The sequence below is a fragment of the Dromiciops gliroides genome, chromosome 4, assembly GCF_019393635.1.
Source record: "Dromiciops gliroides isolate mDroGli1 chromosome 4, mDroGli1.pri, whole genome shotgun sequence".
Taxonomy (NCBI): domain Eukaryota; kingdom Metazoa; phylum Chordata; class Mammalia; order Microbiotheria; family Microbiotheriidae; genus Dromiciops; species Dromiciops gliroides.
Genome location: NC_057864.1, coordinates 60943900 through 60965791, shown reverse-complemented (window position 1 = coordinate 60965791; position 21892 = coordinate 60943900). Strand labels below are relative to the sequence as shown.

General features: G+C 39.6%; 1 protein-coding gene across 1 annotated transcript in view; it reads left to right on the top strand.

Annotated features, from left to right (window-relative positions):
* The window catches only part of NME7 (NME/NM23 family member 7), a 171315-nt gene that overhangs the window by 148602 nt on the left and 821 nt on the right, over positions 1–21892 (top strand). The gene's annotated exons all lie outside the window — the stretch shown is intronic.

The following is a 21892-nucleotide window of genomic DNA, read 5'->3' as shown; positions in this document are numbered from 1 at the left end:
CCAGGCTGTGTCAGTGGAGAGGCGTTTCAGGTGGGAGTTCCCTACACTGATAAAATCATAGATCCATAAAATCACGGGACCACTCCAAATCTCCCCACTGACCCCCCAAACACTCAATAAACATGAAATACTCAACTTTGAAATTGTCTACCGCTAGTTATTCCTAACATGTGGAGAATAGAAAAAAGTGAGCCGAATTTAATGTTTGAAATTGGCTTAATTCCATAGCAGAGTAATTTGAAACTATTTGATTAAGTTTTAGCAGAAATGATCAAATCTGGTTCTTTTACCTACAACACAATTGGTAGAATGGAAAGAATTGCTGAAGTCCCTGGATTTGCCTAAGACCACAGTTGAACTGAAAGTGAAAGAATAGTTTGCTAAACATGTAATGGGCATGTATATTCCCTGAGACTCCTTGGTAGGCAACTTTGGAGTACTGGCTCATATTTATTCCTTGCCCATCAGACTGGAAGGTCATTTTGGTCTCTGTTAAATGAAGTATTAGTCCCACGAGGTATGGCAGAGTGTCTATTTGAAAGAAAACACCATAGTAGTTGGCACTAATTGGGTCCCTTGATAATGATCTCAGCAGAATAGGAAAAGATTGATTGGGCTGGATGATGAAAATAGAACTCTTCCCTCACTTCTAAAGTGTAAGCTTGAGACCAGAACTGAAATGGCTCAGTCACTCCTCTTTCTTCTCCTTAATCCAGGTAAAGGATAGGACAGCTCATAGCACTGAGTCTGATAGGCCCTTTATTTGCATTTAATGCAGATTTTTTTTCTCTGGAGTTGTTTGAGCTGATGACATTTTCTTTCATAATTTTATCTGGTTATCAACTTAAAAACCACATTACAAGTTTGGAGGCTGATTTGGATATTGCCTAGTGACCCTAGAACCTAGGTTGATCTGTTTACTCATTCTGTTTGACTTAATAAGGCTAAGGGAGACACATCCCTAATTAAGGCATTAGTATCATTTACATTCAGCTCTGTACTATTTCCTGGTCAAAGGACATTTGGCATATTCGTGTTCAGGTCTAGGTACTACCTTTTAGGAAGGGCATTAATAAACTTTAGTGAGTCCAATGCGAGGTCACCAGGACGGTGATAGGATTAGATACCATTCCTTGATAGTTCCTATCTGTGAAGACTGGTGGAAGGGATATGGGCATATTAAGCTTTCAGTTTCTGAAGAACTTTACAATCCTCATTTCATCCGGTCTGTGTGACAGGTGCAGTCATTGTTTCCCTTTTACAAATGAAGACAATGAAGTGACTTACTCAGTCTCCTTTGTTGGATCTTCATCGGAGACATACCCACTAAGTGTGGCTTATTGTCCAATCTGAGAGGACCCCAGGAAAGACTTGACCTCCAGGGGTGGAAGTGCAACACTTCAGGCCAACTCTGTAGGATCAACAAACAACAGGCCCTCTTGGCATCTGGGCTGGGAGGCAGCAACAACAACAATAACACATTTAAATATCACAGAGCTGTATTACACAAGCCCCAGAAAGGTCTCAGAGCACTATATTCCACAGAACAAAAGAGCTGGGGTTACAAGCAAGGGTAACTTACCCAGCAAAGTTAAGTCTAACCCTAAATAGAGAAAAAATGGACATTTAGCAAACTGACTTTCAGCTATTTGTGACAAAAAGAGTGGGACTTAGTGGAAAATTTGACATCTAAGATCCAGGAGAAATGTAAGTTTAAATGTTGAAGACCAGTGCTAAAGGTCTTATAATAAGGTCAAACTGTTTACTTATATGTGAAAATGTTATCGTACTCTTATGGCTGTCATTGTTATTTGTGTAGTTTGAAAGAAAGAATGCCTTGGGCTGAGCTATGTAACATTTTTCAAAGTTCCAAGAGTCTGAGTTTTTAGGTAAGTGAAAATCAGTTTTATTGACTATGTCTAGAAAGTAGTCATTGTTCCTCCAGTAGCCAAAGAGCTTGAACCTGTTGAATCTGTGATATTGATAGTCATTTGAAACAGTGGTGCACCTGAAGGTGAAAATCAGCTGATTGGTCAACAGGTAAAGAAAGAATGAATATCATAATAGGAGGTGGATGTTATTAAGATGAGGGTCATTGGGGTATGTGACTTGGATCACCCATATCTTGGTCAAAGAGACATACATTTCCATTCACCTGTCTGACAAAAGGGAAGATTCTTATTTTCTCAGATCTGTTTGAGTAAACACAATGAGCAGAAATGCACCATTAGCCTAAACTTAGAATTTCTTTTACTCTCTTTGATTAGATCTCAGCCATCCTGACTGGGTATGTCTTTTAGAAAGATTTCCCACAGGATTGATTTCTGGATGAGGAAAGTAGAAAAGGGGGAAAAGCTTGGTTTTAACACAATAATTAGTTATTAACACCTGAGAGAAATAATCATTTCTCAGAAATAAAAGTGCATAGAGAGAGATAAAAAGGAGCAATTATGTCACAAAAACGAGGCATGAAAGGAAAAATTGATACCGAAGAAGCAAATGGGGGTGGAGGGCTGGTAGTGCTGGAACCTTACTCTCATCAGAAATGGGTTAAAGAGAGAACAACATATATATCTAGAAAGGTATAAAAGTCTTCTAAACGTAGAAATAAGAGGAAGCAGGGATAGGATTTTTAGGGAGGGATTTTTAGAGGGGGGGTAGATTAAGAAATAGGGGGGCAAAGTAGAAGTAGACAAATGAGGAGGGGTTGGGTAAACAGGGTGAGATGGATGGTGAGGAAAACAGGATGGAGGGAAACACACAACAAGTAATTAAAACTTTGAATGTTAATGGGATGAACTTCCCACAAAAGGAAAGTATAGCAGAATGGAGTAAATTTTTTAATTCAACAATATTTCTCTTTCAGGAAGCATAAAAAATGAGAGATACAGATTTAAAATAAAAGGCTGGAGTACAGTTTGTTATGTACAAAAAGCAAGGGTAATGAGCATGATCTCAGACAAAGTTAAAACTAAAATAGATTTAATTAAAAGAGAAAAATAAGGAAACTATACTATGTCTCATTTCTCAAATATATAAAGAACTTTGTCAAATTCATAAGAATTTGAGTCATATCTCAATTGATAAGTCAAAGCCTAGGAACAGGCAGTTGTTCAATGAAGAAATCAAAACTATGTATAAGCATATGAAAAAATGCTTCAAATCATTATATTATAACTAAATGATAGAAGTCCTTCGATTGGGGAGTGGCTAAACAAGCTGTATGTATATGATTGTGATGGAATACTACTGTGATATAAGAAATGATATATTGATTGATTTAGAAAAACATGGAAAGACTTAGACCTATGAAGGAAGGATCCACCTCCAGAGAAAGAACTGACAAATAGAAATGTGTGTGTATTCACATTTAATTGTTTTTCTTTTTTAATAGTATTTTATTTTAGTTTTTTTTCCAATTACATGTGAAGATAGTTTTGAATACCGATTTTTGTAAGATTTTGAGTTCCAGTCTGTAAAACAATTTGAAACTATGTCCAAAGGGCTATAAAACCATGCATACTCTTTGACCTAGTAATGACACCACTAGGTCAGTATCCAAAAAGAGATTAAAAAAAAGTTGAATTCAAAATTGAGGAGATGCCCATCAATTGGGGAATGGTTGGGCAAATTGTAGAATTGATTGATGGATGGATGGATGGATGGATGGATGGATGGATGGATGGATGGATGGATGGATGGATGGATGGATGGATTGATAAGTGGATGAAGATGAGGATTGATTGGTGATGACTGATTGATGATAATGATAAAACATGGTACTTTGCTGGGCTATTGTGAAGAAAATTCTTTGTCAGGTATAAGGTACTATATAAATGTTATCTATTGCTGTTGTTGCAATAATCAATCTCATGGGTTTATTGTGAGGAAATCTCTCTTTAAAGTACTATATAAATGTAGTTTACTATAAAAAAAATGATGAGCAGGATGCTATTAGAAAACCCTGTAAGGACTTACATGAGCTGATACAAAGTGAAATGTACTATATACAGAGTAACAGCAATATTGTAAGATGATCAGCTGTAAATGACTTAGTTATTTTCAGCAATACAGTGATTCAAAACAATTCTGAAGGACTTATGAAAAATGCAGTCCATCTCCAGAGAAAGAACCAATGGTGTCTGAATCCAGATTGAAGCATCCTTTTTTTAGTTCCTTTTTCTAAAGTTTTTTTTTTGTCTGTTTTCTTTCACAACCTGACTAATGTGGAACTGTTTTGCATGACTACACATGTATAACTTATATTGAATTGCCTGAGTTCTTAAGGGGGTGTGGGGAGGAAGGGAGAAAGAGAATTTGGAACACAGAGTTTCAAAATTGATGTTAAAATTTGTTTTTACACGTAATTTCAGAAAAAATAAAATTCTAAATTAAAAGTAAAAAAAAAAAAAAGATTTTGAGTTCCAAATTTTTCATCCTCCCTCCCTTCCTCCCCCTTTTCTGAAACCAGCAAGCAATCTGATATAGGTTATACATTACAATCTGGTTAAACATATTTCCACATTAGTCATGTTGTGAGATAAGAATTAGAACAAAAGGGAAAACCATAAGAAAGAAACAAAAAGAACCAAAAACAAAAAAAGTGAAACTAGTATGCTTTGATCTGCATTTTGTTTTGTTTTGTTTTTGTTTTTGTTTTGTTTTTGTTTTGGGGTGAGGCAATTGGAGTTAAGTGACTTGCCCAGGGTCACACAGCTAGTAAGTGTCAAGTGTCTGAGGCTGGACCTGAACTCAGGTCCTCCTGACTCCAGGGCTGGTGCTCTATCCACTGTGCCACTAGCTGCCCCCTTGATCTGCATTCTGTCTCCATAGTTCTTTTTCTGGAAGTGGAGAGCATTTTCCAACATGAGTCTTTTGGAATTGTCTTAGATCATTGTATTGCTGAGAAAAGCTAAGTCTATCACAGTTGATCATCATTCAGTGTTGCTGTTGCTGTTACTGTGTACACTGTACTGTGCTCATTTCAATCAATATCAATTCATGTAAGTCTTTCCAGGTTTTTCTGAAATCAATCTGCTTATCATTTTTTATAGCACAATAGTATTCCATTACATTCATATACCACAGCTTGTTCAGCCATTCCCCAATCGATGGGCATCCCCTCAATTTCCAATTCTTTGCCACCAGAAAAATGTTGCACATATATGTATATGTATGTATATATGTATGTATATGTGTATGCGTATGTGAATGTTTATGTATGTATGTGTGTTTATATATGTATATTTATTAACATTTAATTGTAGCTTTCTCTAAGGTGGAAGTGGGGAGGGAAGGAAAAAAAATAAAATAATAAGTACACAGCAGAGAACAAAAGAAAACATAGAAGGAAACACAGAAAAGCTGGGTAGCTTTGAAAATAATGTATAGTATTTATTTTTCTTTTAGCAATGTATTTATTTATTTATTTAAAGTTTTGAGTTCCAAATTCTATTTCTTTCTCATTCCCTCCCTGCCTACCCTCTCCTCTTCCCCCTCCCCCACTGCAATCCTCTCACCCCTCATTTTTACCCTTAAGATGTCATCATGGGGCAGCTAGGTGACACAGTAGACACAATACCCACCCTGGATCCAGGAGGACCTGAGCCCAAATCTGGCTCCAGTCAAAAGACATTCACCCACTGCTCGACCCTGGGCATGTCACCCAACTCTGACCACCCCACAAAAAAAAGAAAGATAAACAAAAAATAAATGCTTTACAGATACCATCATCCCTTCATAATCAATTCCCACCTGTACCCTCCATCTAAATGTATTTCTATATCTGTCCTATTACTGAGAAATTTCTTAAGGGTTAGATGTATTATCTTCCCATGTTGGAATGTAGGCCATTTAACCTTTTAACATCCCTCTTAATTTCTTTTTTTCTGTTTACCCTTTTATGATTCTCTAGGGTCTTGTATTTGAAAGTCAACTTTTCTATTCAGTTCATATCTTTTCGTCACGAATACCTGAAAGTCCTCTTTTTCCTTGAAGTCCCATTTTTTCCCCAGAAACATTATATTCAGTTTTTCTGGGTAGGTGATTTTTGTTTGTAATCCCAATTCCTTTGCCCTTCCCGACCTGGGCCACTGCTACTCAAGCCTACTTCCTGGTTTCCAGAAGGTGTGAAACACCCAAGTTAGTGCTAGCAGAAACCCCTGTAATCTCCTCCTGCCCAACCACTCAGCCCTCTCACCAGACTGTGAGCTTAGTTCCAGAAGATGCTGGCACTGCAGCTTATTCAGAGGCTTCAGGGGTCTCTTTCTCTGGCGAGGCCTGCTTGGTACTGGATCTATGTCAACATGACCACAGGGTTGGGCTCTACTCCCACCCAGCATAGCAGCCCCTTCCTGCCAACCTTCTAAGCCATCTTTGGCTGGCAAATGAGCTCAGCCCCTTCTTTTGTGGGTTCTGCTGCTCCAGGAATTGTCCTATGGCATTATTTGGAGGTTTTTTGGAGCCTGTAGTATTTATTATAAAGGTTTTCTTGAAATGGAAATTTGTTGCTTTATATTGAGTCCTCTCTTATATTCTTCTGTGTACATGGAAAGTTTTTTTTTTCTTTTCTCATTTTGTATTTAAGTTTAAAATGAATAAAAAATATATATTTTTAAGAAATAAAATCATCAAAATGAATCATCCTTATTCTAGAATGGTCTAATCAGATTTTGAGTTTTGGACGAAGCTATAAAGAAGCAACCAATGTCTTCTTTGACCTGAAGATTTAACCTGATAAGACTTTCAGTAGGTAATAGTTTTAGGTCATACCAGAAATCCATCTTAGAATTATTTATGAGCCATATGTTCATGGTTAGAGAGTAAATTAAATTGAAGTTGGATTTTAAGAGAGAGTTGGTTAGGTAATATTTTATTATGCACAAAAATCTTTTTTTAAAATCATATCTGCCTATTGTTAGGAGGCCTACCTGCTCCTTTCCATTAAAGGGAATATCCCCCTCCACTTCTTACCTGTGGGAAGCCCCTGCCCAGTTCTCTACCACCAACTTGGCACTAGCTCTTGCCTTGCCTTCCCCGGCCTTGGTAGTGGCTATTCTGCTATAATTCGAAATTGCTTACCAGGTGGCCCTTAGTGTTAGATCAGTCCTTGGCAGAAAGCAGAACCCAAGACATTTGGAGAGATATTCTTTTAGTCACTGGTTAACACAGGGAAAGTTGGGTAATGAGAGATATGAAAAAAAAGGGAAAGAGGAAGTACATGAAGACTAGTCTGTCAGTAAACATTTATTAAAAGTGCCTACTGGGTGACAGGCATGGTGTCAAGCACTGGAAATGGGCATCCTTTGGTCACTATGGATATCAGACACCTGTGATCTGCTCAGCATTGAGAAAGTTACAGAAGTATAAGACTTAGTTCCTCTGTTCAAGGACCATTCAGTCTGATTGTGTGGCGAGTAAAACTATATGTGGTTGCCCTATTTCTGACCTAAGTGTAGGGAATATTAGCTGGGTTTTATCATCGCACAGTTGTGCTGAGGTCAGAGCCCAAAGGACAGAACCTCTGGTAGGAACAAGGCTTTCAGCTAAGTGTGCTTTTGAGTGAGGTAACTTCCTGACTCTGGGCTGACCTTAAGAAAGTTCAGGCCTCAGGGCAGCTAGGTGGTGCACCCCCTGGATTCAGGAGGACCTGAGTTCAAATCCAGCCTCAGACACTTGACACTTACTAGCTGTGTGACCCTGGGCAAAGTCACTTAACCCTCATTGCCCTGAAAAAAAAAAAGTCAGGCCTGGCACTCTCAGTGGGGGCCCTGGGAGTCCCAATTGTAAAAATGAGAATAATGTATTTTCAGCACCAAGTGGCAGAGTCACTTCCTTCTCTGTCCCTGCTTCTCCATACTCTGGGAGTAAAAATGCAATAAATCCTTACTTATCATCATAAAAATATTAGAAGTTCAGTCAAACTTATGATTCATCCTGCCCATGACTTTGTGCTTGAAATGATGCCAAGGAAAGTTTTTTAGGAGAATAGAATAGTTGCCCTCTATGGCATTGTGCAACACGCAGGAACAGAAAGAATAGGGTATTTCTAGTTAGAGGGCCTGTGATCAGATCCCAGCTCTGCTTCTCACCAGCCCTGTGACCTTAGGTAAGTCACTCAGTTTCTCTGGGCCACCTCTAAGACCTCTTAGGAAAGGTCTTAGTGATGTTTCACCTTCTTTATGCCTGCACTTAGTGAACTCCTGTCTCCTCTTTGCCTTTTGCAGAGGTGCCCTCCTCATTGGGACTCCCTCCCCCAGCACTGCATTTTAGGGAGGTCCTTAGCCATGCTTCACCCCACTGGTACATCATCCTTCCTACCTCTGCTCTGCCCTGCCCCCTAAGCTCTTCATCTTGTCTGTGTCTGCTTTCTCTATTTCTGTGTATGTCTGTCCAGCTAGCACTTGATGCTTAATAAATTCTCTCTCTCTCTCTCTCTCTCCCCTTCCCTCCCTCCTTCTCCCTCTTCCTCTCCCTTCATCCTTCCCTCCCTCCCTCCATCTGGATAGATAGGGAAAGTGGTGATAATAAAAAATAGGAAAGAGAGGGAGCACATGAAGATTGGACAGTCAACAAAAATATATTGATACTAGATGGTGAAGCTAGGTATCAGGGTGGATAGAGCACTGATAAGGAAGTCAGGAGGACCTGAGTTCGAATTCAGCCTCACTTACTGCTTTGTGACCCTAGGCAAGTCATTAATCCTGATTGCCTCAAAAAAAGCTCCCACCAGATGCTTTTATTCATTCTTGTTACCTATCTGTCTGTCCACCTGTCTTTCTGCTTGGCTATCTATCTATCTCTTCCAATTCAAAAATCTGTGACCTTAAAAATGAGGGATGTACTGTAAGGGGGCTAAAATTCTAGCTATGATGTCTAAAATCTAATGAGTGGTCAACTTAAATTAGAAAACATATAGCACCAATCTTTGGGCATTAAGTATTTATTAAAGTATATTAGGGTTTAGTAAAGAGAAACACGTGGATAAAGTATTGGATTTTCCTGCTCTCCCTAAGCTGCCTCCCCTGCCGCCAAGGCGAAGTCTCCAACCCAAAAGGCCTGCTCACTCCCGGCTTCTCCCCAAGCCTCCTGAAAAACCGGAAACAGGGCCGTCCACACACAGAGCTCCAAGCTAATTGGCTGGTAGCTCTGATTGACAGGTCCCATAGGTGGTTCTATAGATGTAACTTCCAGACGCTAAAGTTATGTGGTTTCTAAATCACATGCTTTCTCCTAATGGCAGAGCTTCCCTGCCATATCTTTCCCAGCAGGAGGTGTCATTCCAATTCTCACACTACTCAATAGTCTTCCTTAATTTCCTTTTCATAATCCATTATCAAATGGGGATCTAAGCAGTTTTCATCGGAGTACACTTTTGGCATATATCTTTGTTATTTCAGGTTTATCAGGATTAGACGCTCGATCATGTGTGTTCTTAGCAGTAGCCTACTGGTGGTTCTCCCTCCGGCATCTCTCCCCACTCCAGTCCGTCTTCCAATTAAGCTTCCAAGGTGATCATCCTAAAGCATCTGACCATGTCGCTCCCTCTGTAGTAAACTTCAGCGGCTTCCCATGACCCCCCAAGATCACATAGAAAATCTTCTGGTGTTGGGGACCCTTCCTAGCCTGCCCCTCCCCAACCTCTTCAGTTTTCTTACACCTCCCCTCCCTCCCCCCGCTCCACACTCTGTGATCCAGTGATCTCCATAGCTGGACCACTGATGGACCACACACTAGCCCTGGATGTGCTCACTTCCCATTTCAGCCTCCTCTCTTCCCTGGCTTCCTTTAGGCTCTTCTTAATTCAAGGGCCTGTCCTCAGTTTCTTATCTCTAATTTAACTAGTATATAACTCATTTGCATGTTATCTTCCCCATTAGATTAAGAAAGCAGCAACTTTATTTGCTTTCTTTGAATCTCCAGCACTTAGCACAGTGCCTTGTACACAGCAGGTGCTTAATAGGTACTTGTTGCCTGACTAAAGAACTTTCTTTTCCTTTGTCCTCATGCTCTTCTATTATGCCTTTGTATATGTCTTTATATATATAGCCCTAGTTACTGAATTGGATGAATGAATCCACATTCCCCTTGTCTGTGGCATGCATCTTGTTATACACTTTAATATGCACCCCTTTGACTTTCAGCTTACTGGGGGGCAGCTAGGTGGTGCAGTGGATAAAGCACTGGCCCTGGATTCAGGAGGACCTGAGTTCAAATCCGGCCTCAGCCACTTGACACTTACTAGCTGTGTGATCCTGGGCAAGTCACTTATCCCTCATTGCCCTGCCAAAAAAAACACTTTCAATTTACAGGACTGGCAAGGCCCCTCCTGTTTAGTTTCTTTCCCTATAGAAACTAATCCATCTTTTAGATATTTTCAGTTGCTTGATATTCTGAGAGACAGATATGAGGCTAAAGGGCCTCCCAGGCATAGGGGGCAGGCAGGCAGCCCATGGAAAACCACCCATGTTAGAAGTGGGCGGAACTTCAGGAACAGTCTGTTTACCTGGACTGACGTGCATTGAAGGCAAGAACTAAGCAACAGCAATGGGAGAGGTAGATGGAAGCCAGACTGTGGGAAGCTTTCCGAGCTAGGCTAAGGACTATGTATTTTGTCTTAGAGACAAGAGGGAACCATTGAGGATTGGATCAGTGAGGCGCAGGCTGTGATGAGGGGTTAGACTGGACTGTGTCACTGGAGAGAAGGGAATAGCCCCTGAGAGATGTCGAAGAGGTAGAATTGATAGTAATGAGGAGTGAATGTAAAAGCTAGGGGTGGGGTGGGGTGGGGTGGAGACCAGCAATGCCTGTCTCTGAAAGAAATTTCATTTGAGCTAAAGCCTGAAAGAGGCAGAAATAGGGAAGGGGAGGAGCCCAGGCCTGGGGGCCAACCAGTGTCAAGCACAAGATGGGAGACAGAGCCCCATGTTCAAGTACCAGAGTATGTGGAGGGGAGTAAACTGGGAGAAGGAAGGCTAGGAAGGAGCTAGCTTGTAAAGAACTTTAAATGCCAAAGAGAGGATTGTAAATTTGATCCTGGAGGTGGGAGGTAGGAAAGAGTCAGGAGGTGACATGGTCAGAATTAGGCTTTTTAAATAAACCATTCTGGCAGCTATGGATCATTGGACTGGATTTCTGCTTCATCCTGTGGCACTTCTCTTCTCTCAGTTATTTTACTTATTTGAATCCTTATCTGGATTCAGAGTACTTTATAAAGTCATTTTTTGATTAAAACCTGAAATAGGGAAAACTAAGAATACAAAAGAGTAGACATATAACCCAAGCTATTTCAATTCCATTCATCCTAAGCCTGATCAGGGTACTTCCTAGTAATATCCAGGTCAGTCAGGGACAACTTTTATCTTACATCTCCCTCTCAAAAAGAGTCCATTATCATTCTGAGCCCTTTCATGTGAATAACTCTAGGCCTGGTTTAGGGAATAACTTTCTCCAGGCCTGCTAGTAGACTTGGCCAGGAGGGCTATCAAAAGAATAATAGAAGATCAAAGATTTAAGCCAATTATAGAGTATATGGGGAATTTGCAGTGACTTGAAAGATAAGACACTGGTCTACAATTTAGGGTCTTTCGATTGCCTGAGGCACTTACTCATGGTCCTATTAGTAGTAAGTGTAGAACTTGAACCCCTGTCTTCCTGAATCCAAGGTTGGCCCTTTATTCACCATGTTACTCCTTCCCATGTGGATTTCTAGTCTTGTCCATCTATCCTGACTGGATCTCTTTAAAAGAGGGTCTTTAGTAGGCCCTGGCTTGATGCCCATAGGAAAATGGGCAGTCAAGACCTGAAAGACCTCATCTGTAGTGAATTCCTTCTCCATTTGAAACTCATACAGGATTTATTACAGTAGCAAACATTTGTCTCCCCATTTATGCCTATACTAAAGCCTGAGTATTATTGAACAAAGTAATTTCTGTGGTTTCTTCCTTCAAGGAATCTTAGTATATACATGGGAGACATATTGATGAAAGAAGGCTTTAAGGCCTTTGTCATTGTTGTGGCTCTGTGATCAACAAACAGTAAATACAGTGGAAGCTTGCATTTCTATAACTTTCATCCACCTGTGTGACTGGAAATGTGATCTGTAGTAGAAAGGCATTTGCAAAGAAATCTGCCTGTTCCTTTCTTATATTTTCATCAAGAATACCCATGATAACCATGTCATTCTCAAAGAGATTGTATAGGGATAAGAAAGGGGGCAAATGGATCAGTGGGGCTGCCTTTTTTTAAAAAGAAATAATCCTACATGTGACTTTTTTTTAACAATAATTTTATACCTTCCACTTTAGAAAAATGATCTTTCTGAGCTTTGAAAATTGTGTTTCCTCTGGCATGGATTTCATCTTTATGTAGTTGGTCTGGTCTAGTCATCCTTTCCTGACTCCATTATCTTAAACTGGCATTTCTATTTCCTCATATGGGGTAATGAGGTATTAGGGTCCACATGTGGTAGTTCTGTTGTTAATCATTATGAAAATAGATTAATCACTTCAGAAACCCTGAAAAGTCTGACCCATTGTCTTTCCATCTGTTTTCCTTTCTCAAACTTCATTTATAAATATTATTGGCAGGGGGGGGCGGGGAGCAGCTAGGTGGTGCAATGGATAAAGCACCAGCCCTGAAGTCAGGAGGAACTGAGTTCAAATCCTGCCTCAGACACTTGACACTTACTAGCTGTGTGACCCTGGGCAAGTCACTTAACCCTCATTGCCCCACCAAAAAAAAATATTATTGGGATGGTTTCACTTAAGTCTCACACTAACCTTACCATAGACTTACATCCTCCCAAGACAGGGTGGCTCATAATGTTCTGCACTCACCCTGTGTAATTTTCACAAACAAAGGTGTACTCTAATTTCATGTTACCCTTTGGCTATTATGTTTTCCTACTTGATTAGATGGTGAAATTTGCTGCAGGATAAGGCAGTTTCTAGGTTCTTTGGGCCTCCTCATTGTGTTAACTACAGTGGTTAGTCTTCTGAATGAAATGGTGATAATTAGCATCAATGAACTTCAGACGTTTCCCCTTTTTGCTGTCAGTAGCTTGTTTGAATAGGTAAGATTTAAGTTGTAATTGTATATCATCTATATCTTTGTCCATTCTTCTTTACTCATTCATTTTTCTCATTGTTCTAATTTGAGTCTCCACATATTTGATTTAGAAACCACTCCAATATCAGTAAGGAGCTATTAAGATATTGTCAATTTCATTTTTTTCCTGAGTTTTTCTTTTTTGTCTCATTTGCCATGTCCATTGCCTCATGCTTCCTTTCTTGAGGTAATCATTACTTACATTAGGCTTAAGGATTCTACATAGTTTATGAGACTTTGACATCTTTCATTTCTTAATCCTAAATTATATTTTCTCAATGTGCTTTTTTCCGCCCTCCCCATATCCATCAGTTACCAACATATACATTGACTTGGTTTAGAGCATCTTGCTGAATTCTTTTTTAAGTTCCTTTCTTCCTCCTTATCTTTGACAAATATTAGTATGCAATGTGGATTCTAGATGTAGCTATGCAACGTGCTCCAATATGCCAGAAACTCCTTTGCCACCATGGGGCTACCTGGAACTTGGAGTCTTCCAGGTTTGGAGCAAGTTTTCTAGATCTCTGGGGAACCCTGGTTGTTGTGACAGCCACCACCAACAGATGCTCTTCTGTCCTTCCTCTGTTTCCTACTCACTTCTCCTCTGCTGCTTCCACAAGGCTCAGGTAGAGGAAGAAGAAAGAGATGAATCAAGTGACTTGGTCACACTCACAGCCTGCAGCCTCTCTGCCATTTTCTTCTAGGCTCACGCCACAGCTCTGTCTTACCTACTCTGTTGGTCCTCCCCTCTGGAGGAGTACCATTCTTTTCAGCATTTGGTGTGCTTTCCATTCTTCTCATTGCAATCCCAGAAGACCCCCACCCCTTCCTGTTTGACTCTGCTGCCCATTTTATTTTCTGTGGGGCAGCCCACATAGGTTGCTCTACTGGTCTGGTTGATACAGGTATGGAAAACAAAAAAAAGTTAAAACATGTCCAAAAGGATTTGATTTTACTGGTCACCAGTCCTTGAATTCCACTGTTGGCCATTCTCAAAATGTTCTGCTAAGAAATCAGGTTCCAACTGGAAATATGCCTTTGCAGACCAAGAATTTAAGGCTTAAAAGGTTATCCCCTCTTTTAGGGTAAGGGGAAAGGTTTGATTAAATCGATCCCTTTGCAGAGTTTGTATTTTTTTTTTTTAGGTAAAGTTGAGTTGTTAATTAAAAAAAAAAGTTCAGTTAAATTTTGTTTCTTTGGTTTGTTTGGTGACTAAATATGATGTTTATAATTGGATATCCAATAAATTTTCACCTTAAAAATAAAATATAATTAGTTCCCTGAGTGGAGATACGAATACGATATGCTGCATATGCCGTGTTTGGGATATAATCTGATAGGCTTTGTCTGCTAACTCAAGATCATCCTGACCACAGGTTGGCCACAGGGTAATGAATTGTTTGGCCAAGGTAACCCAGGAGACAAAGCTTCATGTTGTGACAGGGCCGAAGTAATGTGTCAGGGCTCTTTTTTAGTTCACCTCAACAGATGTTTATTGAGCACCTACTATATATAAGGCTGAAGGGGATTTGAAGAGGGATTGGACACAGTCTCTGGTAGCCTGCAGTTTGGTAGGGGAAGATAAACCTTGTGCATAGATCACTTTGATATAAAATATAATGTAAAAATTCGTAAGATGTAAACAAAATACTACAAAAATTCAAAGGTTGGAGGGATCACTTTTGCTTAGTGGGTGGAGAAACAAGGAAGCCTATGTAGGGGGCAATGACATTTGAGATGGACCTAAAGACTTGGGTAGGATTTCCATTATGGGTATGTTGGAGGCACTCCAAGTCCAGGGAATCTCCTGAGAACAGGCACAGAGATGGGGAAATGTATGGATTTGTGAACCAGGACGTACTGCCTTACTCATAGATTGCAAAGAAGGGCTACATACATATGGATTCATATTATTATTGTCATTATGGTAATAGATACAATAGTAGTAACAGAAGTAGTAGTGGTAGTGGTGGTAGCAGTAGTAATATTGAGGCATTTGGGTAGCACAGTAGATAGAGTGCTAGGCTTGGAGTCAAAAAGACCAAGTTCTAAACCTGCTTCATATATTTCCTAGCTATGTGAACCCTGGACTTGTCATTTATTCTCTGCCTCAGTTTCCTCATCTGTATAATAGGGATGATACTAATAGTACCTACCTCCCAGGTTTGTTCTGAGGATTAAATGAGATAATATTTGTATAGTGATTAGCACAGTACCAGGCACATAGTAAGTGCTTAATAAATGCTTATTGGTGGTGGTGGTGGTGGTGGTGGTAATTGTTGAAAACTGATTGTGGAAGGCCTTGATTATTCTTGAAAACGAGCTTTTTCTGAGGTGTTTGTGATTCAGCTGTGGCTGAATTAAAATCTAGAGTTTCTAGAAAATGAAGACATGTGGCTTTCAGGAAAGGCCCATCTTTCTAGCTTGGATGCTGGCAAAGGAGAGATAACATCTTTCCGACTGCTGCTCGCTCACTCTTGGGAAGGTTTATATTATGAACAGAGTTTTATCCTGAGACAAGGATCAGTTTACTTACTTGATTAAAACCATTCTCGAGTGCCCCTCGGATGGCTTCCCTTTCGGTTCACAAAGCACTTATTCCTGCGTTTCCAAGGTAATCACACTTGGTTCTGCTTCACAGGGTAAATAGACACAGACACCCACATTTTCATAATCCTTTAAAAATCCAGGACCATGAGATATCATCTGGACTTCAGGAGATGAAAGACCAGCTATCCAAGCCTTTCAGTCACTGATAATACCTTTAATTAGGGCGTCGGGGCAGTTCCCTACAGTTTGAACCAACAGAGCATTCTATTGTTTTGAAATTGCTGGAGCTCAAATCAGATTTTACCCAAACAGGCACGGAACACGAAGCTGTGGCTTCTGGTCCTCTGGCTCCTCGTACACGCTTCCTTACTACGAATCTGTTATTCCGATGGGCTTTTGGAAGTTTGTTTCTATAGTCTGGTCCCTGACTTCACTCAAGTAGACTAAATCTCATCCTTTCTTTCTTAGCCCTTTGTGGCCTTTGTCAACGTGTTATGATAAATTCCCACAGTGCTAAAGACCAACTTCTTCTTTATGCATCATGAGGATAATAGTGTATATTCTTGGTTTGTCCATCTATTATTACCTAACATTCAGAAATCATAGATTGAGAGAGAAAGCAGACCATAGATTTTAGAACTGGAAGGGATTTTACAGGTTCTTAAAGATAAGGAAACTGAGGCTAAGAGAGTTTGAGTAATTTGCCCAGGATTACACAACTGGGCAGTGGCTCAGGCAGGATTCTAACCCAGGTCTTCCTGGCTCCAAGTCCAGCACTCTGCTGAATATGCCCTGTTCTCTCATTCTTCCTATTTAATCAGGCCACCTCCTTTCCTGATCATACTCAAATACTCAGATGGGTCTGCGAAAGTTCCCCTTTGGAAGTTCCCATCAGTGATGCAGACTGCATCTCATCACCATCCCTTGTCCATGCCCTCCCATCCATTCACCAGAGGATATTTACCTCACATGCTAGAGACTCTTTCTTGCTTCCTTCAGATATTATAGGGAAATCATCAGAGGATTCTGGCTGTCACTCTGACCTCTCCATAGGAACAGGCCATCTTTTCTTCCTATTATATGATTCCTTGATGGTATCTTTTACTCCTGGTCTTTGAAATTCTCCATGCTTATTCACCATGCTCTTTTCTAAGGCCCTCTTTGTGACATTCATTTTTAATTCTTTGGAGACTGTTGTAGTTCATGTTTTGCTACCATACAAAGTCACTGGTAGAAATGTTGGTATCAAAAAAAAAAATGGGCCTTTGTTTTCATGAGAAGCTTGAGGTTATTAAAGGAGCCTTGCAATTTCCAGCCTTCTTTGATTCTCTTGTTTAGCTCTGGGCCCCTCATCTCATCAATCTGTGCTATCTGTTCATATATATATAGATACACTAATGGATAGGCTCTACTGGTTATTCACCAAAATGCATGTCGTGTATCTAAGTGTGATGGGATCACTATATATGAGTCCATGCTCCTCCCCCACATCTTCCATGTAGGTTAGGCTAGTTCTTTCCCTAAAAGGCAAGGAAGCTATCCCTAAGATTGGATTGAACCAGGTAGCTTGGGCTTAAGACATTGAGACAGCTTCCTGGTTGTCTAATGGCATACAAACGACCACCCATGTAGTGCTGGGGGCCTTCAGCCTTGGCAGATTTCCCAGGGCTATGTGAGTCACCACCCCTGCCCTGCTAACAAAACATGTTTCCATATACTAAGTGCTACATTATCCTTGTTGAATATCATTTCTCTGTTGTCTTAAGTAAACCTCCTTTCCTTAACTGCTGAATGAACGACAAGTATCTCCATTTCATTCCAACTCCGAACCTAGACTAACAGGGGATTGGTCTGAGTAAGGCCCACCCATTATAGTGGACAATAGACATTCTTCATCCATTTGGTTTTTCCTTTGTAGATGGTCAGGCTAAAGTCTGTTTATTCTTGACCTCTCTTTTTGATTTTATTTTTAATTTATGGAATAAAACAAATATTTCTATGACATAGTACAATAAAAATAGATGATTGTACATGAAACTGCAAATCTACTATGCACAACAATGATCTGTACTTTAAAGAAATCAGTACAATATCATTTGGAAATAGGAAATTCTGGAGGACTTCATCATACACAGGAAATTCCCCTTCCATTTGGATCTTCTCTATCACAGTGGTGAACATTTTTGTCTAGTAGACTTATCTTTGTTTTATGTCTCACCTGCTGTTTATGAGCAGAAGGTTATTGGAATTGGTTATTTTTGCTACTTTTGAGGATTCCTGAATAAATTTTATACACACATTTATAAAATATACACATAAATATATATGCATGTGAATATATATATATACATATATTCAGACACACGTGCACACACACACATGCAGCATTGTACCATACTACTGCCCCATCTATACCTCTTAGAATGCCAAACTTCCTTTACACCTGAGCCAGGGTACCAGTTCCTGTGAAAAACTTTGATCCCTCCAGGTATTAGTGCCCTTTTTTTCCGCCTCAAATTACCTTATGTTGCTTTGTCTGTATACCTCTTATATACCCCATCCCCAAGGAAGAGGCAGTTCTCTTAAAGGCAGAGATTTTCACTTTTGGCTAGCCAGCACCTACAAGGTTTTTGAAATATTAACCAAACTGAATTTCTTTTTTGCTCTAGAATCTAACAAGTTAAAGCTATATATTTCTCCATCAGCACAGAATTTATAGAACTGGAAACAAGCTTTTAGCTAACTACATAATTATATGCACATGTACACACATGTATACATGTTCACTTTTTCTGGGCTACTTTCTTTTTTTTTTTTTTCTGGTAACACCACCAAAGTGATTTATTTGGAAAGTTTTCAAGAAATTCAAGCAAGACATTTAAGGGAGCAGGGAAGTTTCAGGAGATAAAACTATCACATGTGATTCAACAGAAGTGAAATGTCTTGACAGCTATGTGTTGGAGGCACTGATTAGAGTACACGGACTAGAATACAGACTTAAAGCTGTGGTCAGGGGTTACACAGAAGTAGTACAGATTTGGTATTTAGACATTGGAGTATTATTAAAAAGTGATTTTGAATTTTGAGCAATCATGGATTTGGGCCTACATAGGGAGAAATACAGAGGACCAGATAATCAACTACTGAAAAAAAGCAGCAAAAGCTTTTTATAAAGCCAGACTTTGCAGATAGGTTTTAAACAGGATTTCCTGAGCTATATGGGTCCTTTATACAAGGTACAAGCAGAGACAACATATAGGACAGAAATTCTCTTATAGCCTCAGAGGATTTAAGTATAGTCTTTTCTCAAAGTGGGGCACAGGACAAATGATGTCTCTATTTAAGTCTCTCCCTTCTCTGTGCCTCTGTCGAAGTATTTGCCATTTAAACAATTTCAACTTTCAGTCTTTTCTTCAGTAAGATTATAAGAAGGCATTATATAAATTAATCCATTCCCATTCTGAAAAACAGGGGCCTGGTTTACAATAATATTTTCTAAGGGCTTTAAATGGTTTAAAAAAGAAAGAAAAGGACCAAAACAAGACAGTTTCTTGGATTTTGTTCATTGGTTCTATTCAGTTTATGGCAGCCCAGCCTGTTTTTCACGAGAGAAGACAAATCCCACTTGCTACAGTTTGTTGAATCACTTAAAGGACAAATTACCTCCTACCCAGATGAGGGCTCAAGGTGTTTGCAGGAGCCTGGGCCAAAGCTCTGCCTATGTTCAGGGTTGACCATGAGCAATGAGCAGCCAAACATCTCCTAGGAGGCATATGTCATATACACAAAACCATCCTCATCCTTGTAATCTCCGTAGATCTCAGCCATGGTGACACTCATGCTTGCTAAACTCTTGTTGTTCACCAGGAGGTAAAAGGCTTCAGTGGCTGTCAGAACCATTCGACTCCTTCTACGACAGGGATCTCCTCCTTACTGGTATCTTGCTTGGGAACTTTGCTCTGATCCCAGCAACTTCCTCTTTTCTGGTTGCTGCAAAAGTGCAAAATCTGGGCTACTTTCTTAAACTTGCACTTTCACTTGAAGGGTGGGTCCCCATAGGCTTTGAAAAAGGTAACCTTGTGAGTAGATACTTTTAACATTGTAGCTCCTGAGCCCTCATTGGTATATTTCCCATTAAAAATCAGTATTTAAAAAAAATCAGACAGTAGACTTTGCTTTTAGCAAAGGCATTTATTTATTAGTAAAATGGGATAGCAGGAAAAACTGGTATAAAATATTCCTCTCAAAAACCTGTACACTCCCTTGAATATACAATAGGTTTGTGGAAAGGGTAGGTTCAAATACATGTGGCATAAGAGAGAATTTACAACTCCTGATACTGGAAGTCATTTCTCCCTTTGTAGAGACCTTAGGAAGCTCCCTTGAGTTACGGTTTTATGTTGGGTATGCCACTCATCTGGGCTTTAAAGAGATGTTCCTTCTTTGAGTCTGTCTCCAACGAAGTCATCTTATTCTCAGGGAAATTGTCTTTCAGCATCTATGCCTCTCTTCATTGTGTTTTTCCAACCTCAGCTTGATCTATCGTTTCCCATTAGACCAATCTCCTCCATGATGTGGTCAGTGAAGGGGGTGGGGTGGGGAAGATGGAGTAAGTAAAATACCCTCCCCACACAAATGTAATTCCCTGTCAAAAGCCCATTATATTTTTCCCTCCATTTCTGGCTCAAATCATAGAATTATTGAAATCCCTCTAGCTATTATTTAAAGTCCCCAGAGACACTGGAAGCCAGTCACACAGTTCACCTTTTGACTCAATCAGAGTTTCACACTTCAGAGAAGGATTGCATTAAAACCTAATCATGTGTGGCTACCTACTTTACACTTTGTGATTACATTCAGTGATTGCTTCTGTGATTACATTGAGGTAAGTGGTGAAACCCTCTTCCATCCATCTAGCCATCCATCCATCCATCCATCCATACACATCCATACACATGCACACACATATTCCACCATACTTCAAATACAAAAAACCCCAAAACACATGGGTAGAGATATACAGGTGTGTATATTTACATAGATATATCTATATGGATATATGTACATATGGAGTAAGTGGGGAGGGTGAAACTTGGATTTGATTATTTTTCATCAGAAATAGCTTTCTATACCAATATTTACATATATAATTGGTACCAATTAAATACCAACTGCTCACCAAACCAAATAAATGTTCTCTTTTCCTATGACTATTTGAGTATTTCATAGGATTTATTATGCCATCTCTTCCCATATGTTTAGAGCTCAATTACTCCATTTAGTAGGTGATTTGTTCATTTACTACAGCCAAACAATTTAAATATACATGTATATTTTCTGATGACCAGTCTTCTTATAATAAGCTTTTCTAAATTTATTGAAGCTAGTTCCCAGGTAATAACCACATAGTCTATTACTAGCTCAATACTAAAAGTTTATCTAGCTTGCTGTCTGCCATACTTTTCATTCTTCTGGCACAGATTTTGTGAACTTAGGGTCACCTCCATACTATAAATAGGTACTGGAGTAGGACTTGGGGGTAGGGGTGCATTTCTTCAGAATAGATATCCCCTCCACCATTGTAGATTTCAACAATGTGATAGCAGATGGGTTTGAAGGACTTGCCTTTAGTATGCATAAGTGAAGAAAGTGACTTGCCTAGCATTATACAACTGAAGGCAAAGGCTAGATTTGAACCCCCAGGTACTATCCATTCCAACACCCCACTTCCATTTTCCTGTTGTGTCAAGATAATGGAATGTGGTAGATAAGGGGATTTAGCACATACTCAAAGGCCCACCTGGAGATTAAACTAAACTGATTGAATTAATCGAGAGTGACTGACAGCTGACTAGATTGTAAGCACATCTGGCTGGTCCTTAAGAGGGTATTGTTCTCAGAAGCTAAAAACTTCTAAATCTCACACCAAGTCCATTTTGCTTATTGCTCTGATTCACTGCACATCCAGGTTTCATTTACTCAAGATATTCTGTAATAGTTCAGCAAGGATTCACTTGTAATTAGTGTAAAATTACTTTCTACTGCCTTACAATTAAAAATTACTTTTTAGAACCCTAATCTGCTAAATTCAGGATGTTCACTTACATTTTTTTCTTGACCTTTTGACTTGTTTGCTTTATTTTCTCAAATATTGAGATCTCTTTGCTACTTTCCATTATTTCTCTCTGTTATGATTCCTTTAAGGACTATTTCCATGGAGCAATGTTTTTCTTTC